Source organism: Sapajus apella, unplaced genomic scaffold (assembly GCF_009761245.1).
Source record: "Sapajus apella isolate SASKATOON/1434 unplaced genomic scaffold, GSC_monkey_1.0 scaffold46, whole genome shotgun sequence".
Taxonomy (NCBI): Eukaryota; Metazoa; Chordata; class Mammalia; order Primates; family Cebidae; genus Sapajus; species Sapajus apella.
This window is the reverse complement of record NW_022436986.1, coordinates 2,009,958-2,017,403: the sequence shown is the minus strand read 5'-3', so window position 1 is coordinate 2,017,403 and position 7,446 is coordinate 2,009,958. Positions and strand designations below refer to the sequence as shown.

The 7,446-nt window shown below is 41.6% G+C and overlaps 1 long non-coding RNA gene across 1 annotated transcript; it reads right to left on the bottom strand.

The window, feature by feature from the left end:
* Positions 1–328: 328 nt before the first annotated feature.
* Positions 329–4,280, bottom strand: LOC116524900. Its single transcript, XR_004257516.1, has 3 exons — positions 4,015–4,280; positions 3,334–3,435; positions 329–1,285 (listed from the first exon to the last, which is right to left on the bottom strand). It is a non-coding gene; the product is annotated as an uncharacterized LOC116524900 (long non-coding RNA).
* Between the last annotated feature and the right edge of the window lie 3,166 nt (positions 4,281–7,446).

Sequence of the window (7,446 nt, the reverse complement as noted above, 5' to 3'; positions counted from 1 at the left end):
GGCAGATAGCTCCCAAGGCACAAAAAGTATAGGACTAAGGGAAGGATTCACCCACAGTCAAATGATCCTCCTGTTACTTTAATGCTTTCAGGTAACAGCTGACCATCCAAGGGTTAAGGGGGGCATCCAAGTAACTGTTGAATTCTTTCACCTCTCAACATGCTCCTCTCCTCCCCTGAGACCCTTATAATCAAACTCATTTCTAGAGATGACAGTTTTGGGGACCTCGAAGCTCTGGTCTGGGCTTTAACCTGGTGCTTGTTAAAGGTGGGATCCTTTAACAAGCACCAGGTTAAAGCCCAGACCAGACCTTCCAGACACCTCAAACTATTCACCTGTCAGGGGCATGAACTCTTCCCCTAGGCCCTCCTGCATAGGGGTAAGTCTTCTTGCCGCAGTTTATCTGAAGATCCAAGACTGATACAGAACCACTCTGAACGTTGATGGTGCTGGATCCTCTATTTGTATAGGAGGTACTCTGCCTTTTGACATCTGGTTGAACCAGATACCTGTGTAGCCACTACCTGGCCATCAGGTTTTCCTAGAGCAGGCTTGTGCTCTTTCTTTCAGGTCCTTATTCTGAGGTCCTTCCAATCTCCACTATCCTACATTCTCTGCATTCCAGTCACAATTTCCTGTCTAATCCATTTTCTTTGAAGTTTCCTTAGCTTCTTACTATTTTCCCAACAACATCATCAAGTCACCTGGGTTCTGAGGATCTGTATCCCTATTGATGCCAGAATAAACAAACCTTCTCAGGGTTCAGCAGTTCACACTTGCATGTTAACCATCGCCATCATCTCACCCTCCTGCTTATAGTATGTGCTCTAGATGCCTCATTACAGAGTCGGAAACATCGAAGGCACTGAATCACATCATTTTAATACATTAACCTTCAGCCTCTTGCTTACTGTTTGATTACTCCAAATACTGTTAGACGTGGCAGTGGGGATAGGACATTTTGCCATGGTAGTGAACAGGAATTCTGTGAAAGGCAGTTCTTGCAATAAACTTACTCTCCAAAGAAAGGTGCGTCACAACACCTTACACTCCAAAACAATACTCCAATACTCTAGGAATACCAATGAACACAGGACTTAATATCACAGTACCTTCATTTCAATCCATTTTCCAGAGTCTCTCATACCTTTCCCACAGCTTCTTTCAATTCCTTTAACTCAGAAACAAGTTAAATCTCTGCCAAGGTTCACTCCAAATCCTGATGTGGAGCCTGCTTGATGAGTATTGGGCCAGCCAGAAAAGGCCCCGGCTAGAATACATCTACCTAGGAAAAGAGCAGTGACATCGCATCTGTGTCTGTACCACAGTCTATCAGAGAGGCACACTCGACATTTATTGCAGTAGGCTCTGCCCCCACACTTGGCAACGGGCACCCCAGATCTGTTGTGTAATACAAATAAACCCACAACAACAAAACTACTAATACCACCACCTGATATCCAGATGTCTTGATCATTTTTGTCTTCATGGTTTCTAAAAGATCATTGTATCTACTATCTTATTTGACAAGATATTATTATTATTCCATTATGAATATGAGAAAATTGATGGTTAGGAGAGAGGTGAGCTCTCCTAAGGAGATTTTAGATATCTGAGATTTTATAGATAGTAAGTGGGAGTCAGAACTAGAAGTTAAGTCTTCAGACTCCTTGTGCGGTGCTTTCTGCTACTCTCTGCTAAATCTGCTCTTCAGTGCAGCTTTACTATTTTGCTTGCAGAAGGGTCCCAGGGTCTTTATTCAAATATATATATACATATCTCAGAGTCAATAATAATTATGTAAATCATCAGGACTGGGCTCGGTACCTCACAACTGTAATCCTAGCATTTTGACATGGGAGGATCACTTGAGGCCAGGAGTTCAAGACCAGCTTGGCCAACATAGTGTGATCCCAAATCTACTGAAAAGAAAATAATGAATAGAAGCATATCTTCTCTCTTCAGAGAAGAGGGAAAGAATTGGAAAAGTTTTATATTTTTCTTCAGGAAGCTTATGGGACAATCTAAATCAATGAATTCATATATACTTAAATTACATCATTTTTTAAGACTATCACAAATCTCTCTAGTTTGTAAAGAGATTAGTCTCACAACTATTAATAAATATTTAATTATAAATCATTGCAAAGAATAAAGTTTTCTTTTTTAAATTACGTAATGCTGTAGGTCCTATATTACATAACAACAACAGAAAGTTCTTTAAAATGCATGAAATTACAGTGGAACCTAGAAGCTGAAAGTCTTGATTATTTTCTTGGTAGACTATATCCTTATTCAGAGGAAAACACTTTGAACTTCTTACTTTTACAAATAAGAATCACATAACTAGGCCGGGCGCAGTGGCTCACGCCTGTAATCCCAGCACTTTGGGAGGACAAGGCAGGGGGATCATGAGGTCAAGAGATGGAGACCATCCTGGTCAACATGGTGAAACCCCGTCTCCACTAAAAATACAAAAATTCAGCTGGGCATGGTGGCGTGTGCCTGTAATCCCAGCTACTCCGGAGGCTGAGGCAGGAGAATTGCCTGAACCCAGGAGGCGGAGGTTGCGGTGAGCCGAGATCGCGCCATTGCACTCCAGCCTGGGTAACAAAAGCGAAACTCCGTCTCAAAAAAAAAAGAATCACATAACTCTCAACTGCAGTAAATACACAGTAATCTGGTCTGTATTGGTGAAGTTTTCCTATACTTAAACAGCTGTATAAGATTGCTGCTATAAAAGGCAATGTCTTAATAAATATATATAATCATGCTTTCATATATGGTACGATTTCAGGAGAGGTAAAACTTCTATTTCTAGTATAAAAAAGAACATGGACTTTGGAGCTTCCCATACCTGGTTCCAATCCAAACCACTTATAAGTTCTTTGACCTTGAGAGTTATTACTTTGCCTCCATGAGCTTGAGCTTCCTCTTCGGTAAAAAGGAACACCAGGCAAGGCATGGTGTCTCATGTCTGTAATCCCAGCACTTTGGGAGGCTGAGGCAGGCAGATTATGAGGTCAGAAGATTAAGCCATCCTGGCTAACATGATGAAACCCCATCTCTACTGAAAATACAGAAAATTAGCCAAGTGTGGTGGCACGTGCCTGTGGTCCCAGCTACTCAGGAGGCTGAGGCAGGAGAATTGTTTGAACCCAGGAGGCGGAGGTTGCAGTGAGCCAAGATCCTGTGACTGCACTCCAGCCTTGGTAACAGAAAGAGAGTTTGTCTCAAAAAAAAAAAAAAAAAAAAAGGACACCATCTATCTTGCAGAGTTAATGTAAAGATTAATGAGTTAATATGTATAATATGCAGAGTTGTTATACTTACCTAAATCAGGGGTCAGCAAACTTTTTCTGTGAAGGTTCAAATAGTAAATACTTTATACTTTGCAGGTCTTACAGTCTCCGTCAAAACTACTCAATTCTGCCCCTGTAGCACAAAAGCAGTCACAGACAATGTGAATAAGGTTATGTTCCAATAAAAAGTCACAAAAAGAGGCCACAGGCTGGCCCACAGGCCATAGCTTGCTGCTCCTTGATATATATTATTCAGCAATAGTGTCTGGCACATAGGGGGCACTCAACATTTGATTGCTACTGTGATCATTATTTTATTTCTCCCTATTACAGCCAACAAACACTCAAATAATAGATCCATTATCTTCCATATTGTTACTGGATCACAGATGTTAAGGTTAAAGGAAGCTTTTAAGACAATGGGATTTAGTCCAATACTTAAATCCCTTCTATGACAATATCCCATGAATGGCTGTCCAACATGTCTGAACAACCCAACAACCCAACAAGGAAACCACTGTATAAGCAGCTCTTTCTCTTGTCAGGTAGCTTTGAGCGCCGCTGAGAGCCTTTCAGTGTGAACTCAAGTTCAATGTGGTTCAACTTTATGAGCATATGCTGAGCCTCTGATGTGATCCAGACTCTACTACATGCTGGAAACACAAAGATGAATAAGATACAACCTCTACCTCCAACTTCTCGCTGGACTTACATAGCTTGTGTGATGATTAATGCTGAGTGTCAACTTGATTGGATTGAAGGATGCAAAGTATTGATCCCGGGCATCTGTGAACGTATTGCCAAAAGAGATTACCATTTGAGTCAGTGGGTTGAAAAAGGCAGGCCCTCCCTTAATCTGGGTGGGCACCATCTAATGAGCTGCCAGCAAGGCTAGAATATAAAACAGGCAGAAAAACGTGAAAAGATTAGACGATCCTAGCCTCCCAGACTACATCTTTCTCCTGTGCTGGATGCTTCCTGCCCTGGAACATCAGACTCCCAGGTTCTTCAATTTGGGGACTCAGACTGGCTCTCCTTGCTCCTCAGCTTGCAGACAGCCTATTGTGAGACCTTGTGATCATGTGAATTAATACTTAATAAACATATATATATATATATATATATATATACACACATATATTCTATTAGTTCCATCCCTCTAGAGAACCCTAATACAGCTTGCTACTGTCATCCAAAAAAAGGCCCCAAATCTCCCACATGTGACAGTCATTTAGCTATTTGAGGGTAATGCCCTGAGTTTTTTCAGGATCCAAACCTTTAATTTCTTCAGCCATAAGTTCCCTTATCATCTCTTCATGCTGCCTTCCTCTGGCTATAAAATTTCTAAATGCCCTACAAAGAAGCCTAAGTGTGGCTGGCAGCAGATGATGGGGCAGACTTACAACTCTACGGATTTAGTTTAGTGCCAGCAACCTGATCATATTTGCCTCTTAGGAACTAGCCCACCCTCGTTTACTTAACTCATATCTATATAACATCTTGATTCTACAGAATCAGAACTGATAGGTTTTAGATGACATGGCAGCCATTGACGTTTTATTTTCCTTAAAGAAAAGATTTAGGTTGGGCATGGTGGCTTATGCCTGTAATCCCAACACTTTGGGAGGTAGAGGTGGGTGGATCGCCTGAGGTCAGGAGTTCGAGACCAGCCTGGCCAACATGGTGAAACCCTGTCTCTACTTAAAAAAATACAAAAACTAGCTAGGCCTGGTGGTATGTGCCTATAATCCCAGCTACTCCAGAGGCTGAAGCAAGAGAATTGCTGGAATCCAGGAGACGGAGGTTGCAGTGAGCTGAGATCATGCCACTGCACTCCAGCCTGGGTGACAGAAACTCTACCTAAAACAAAAAGAAAAGATTTAGCCTAATTAGCACAGTGCCTATTTTTACTTGATCCAGTCTGATGGGTAGTAGAATAGCATTTGTCAGCTGAATTGATGTGATAAACTAAAAAATGAGTAAAATTGATTTGAAAACTTCTACCTATCCACTAATGAGTAACAAATTCACAGCTCCATCTCCCATCTCTCTCTTGGATTCCAAATAAGTATTTCTTTCTGCATATCAGAAATGTCCACCTGGATATCACATAGGTATCTCAAACTCAATGTGTGCAAAAGTAAATTTAATCTCAACTCTCTAAAATAGAGCCCTCTCCTGTTTTATTACTTCATCTTGATAAATGGCTTGCCTATCCACCTGGATGTCTGGGCCAGAAACATCAGCACATTCTTCATTCCACCATCTCATTCCCCATTGACAACTAAACACTTCCCAATATCTGATAATGCTACCCATCTCCTGGATTTGTGTCACTACATTTATCCTTTATGCATTTCATAAACTGCAGGTTGCAATTAATCAATGTGTCATAAAATAAACTGAGTAAGCCTTAATCTGTGTATTTAAGAATAAAGTAGACTTCTCCCTCAAAGTAGGATAGAATAGTCTGTGGCAGATTAACGGTCCTGCAAAGAACTAGAAAAAAAAGTATTAAAATATGTTTGTTCAGCCGGGCGCAGTGGCTCACGCCTGTAATCCCCGCACTTTGGGAGGCCAAGGCAGGCGGATCACCTGAGGTCGGGAGTTCGAGACCAGTCTGGCCAACATGGTGAAACCCCATCTCTACTAAAAATACAATACTTAGCCTGATATGGTGGCACGCACCTGTAATTCCAGCTGCTCAGGTGGCTGAGGCAGCAGAATCACTTATATCCAGGCGGCAGAGGTTGCAGTAAACTGAGATCACACCACTTCACTCTAGCCTGGACAACACAGCAAGACTCCACCTCAAAAAAAAAAAAAAAAAAAAAAAAAAGCCCGGAGCATGGTGACTCATGCCTGTAATCCCAGCACTTTGGGAGGCCAAGGCGGGCAGGTCACAAGGTCAGGAGTTTGAGGCCAGCCAATATGGTGAAACCCTGTCTCTACTGAAAATACAAAAATCAGCCAGGCGTGGTGGTGGGCACCTGTAATCCCAGCTACTCGGGAGGCTGAGGCAGAAGAATTCCTTAAACCCAGGAGGCAGAGGTTGCAGTGAGCCAAAATCACAACACTGCACTACAGCCTGGGCATCAGAGCAAGACTCTGTCTCAAAGAAAAAAAAAGAAAGAATGTTTGTTCAAACTACTATAGAAAACAGTAGAGACATATATTGAAGAGCTAAAAGTGGAACTACCATTTGTTTCTGCAATCCCACTAGGTATCTTCCCAAAGGAAAAGAAATCATTCTATGAAAATGAAACATACACACACGTTTATAGTAGCACAATTCGCAATTGCAAAGATATAGAACCAACATAAGTGCCCATCAACCAACCAGTGGATAAAGACATGTGGTATATATATACCATGGAATACTACTCAGCCACAAAAAGGAATGAAAAAATGTTTTTGCAGCAACCTGGATGGAGCTGGAGGCGATTATTCTAAATGAAGTAACTCATGAATGGAAAACCAAATATATGTTCTCACTTATAAGTGGGAGCTGAACTATGAAGATGCAAAAGCACCAGAATGTTATAATGAACTTTGGGGACTCAGTGGGAAAGGTGGGAGCGGGGTGAGGGTTAAGAGACTACATGTTGGGAATAGTGTATACTGCTTGGTTAACAGGTGCACCAAAACCTCAGAAATCACCACTAGAAAAAAATCCATGTAACCAAAAACCACCTGTTCCCCAAAAACTAGTCAAATAAAAATTAAATATTAAAAAAAATTTTTAAAGTTTGTTCAAAAGCATCAGGGAGCTAGCTACTGAAGCAACGAAGATTAACAGCCAAAATGCTGGAGAGGGGAGACATGCAGAGAGGTGACCCCAGGCTTTATCCAGACAGAGGGACACTGCCCAGGACCAGAGAAACAGCAGAGCTTTGTATGTTTGTGCAGGACTACAGTAACAAAACTAGAGACTTGAGGAGCCTCAAACACGTAGTTTCCCCAAGACATCCTGAAGTGTGTAAAGCTGGAAGCAAAAAATTAAGCCAAAAACTAACCAAAAGCAGTTTTCCACAATCTTGTAGTGTTGAGGAGGTAAAACTTAGATATCTTTCAGGACCTGTTGGGAGCACGGATCCTGATAAATGCAGCAGACTCTCAGTTGAAAGCCCTGGTTCAATTGAAA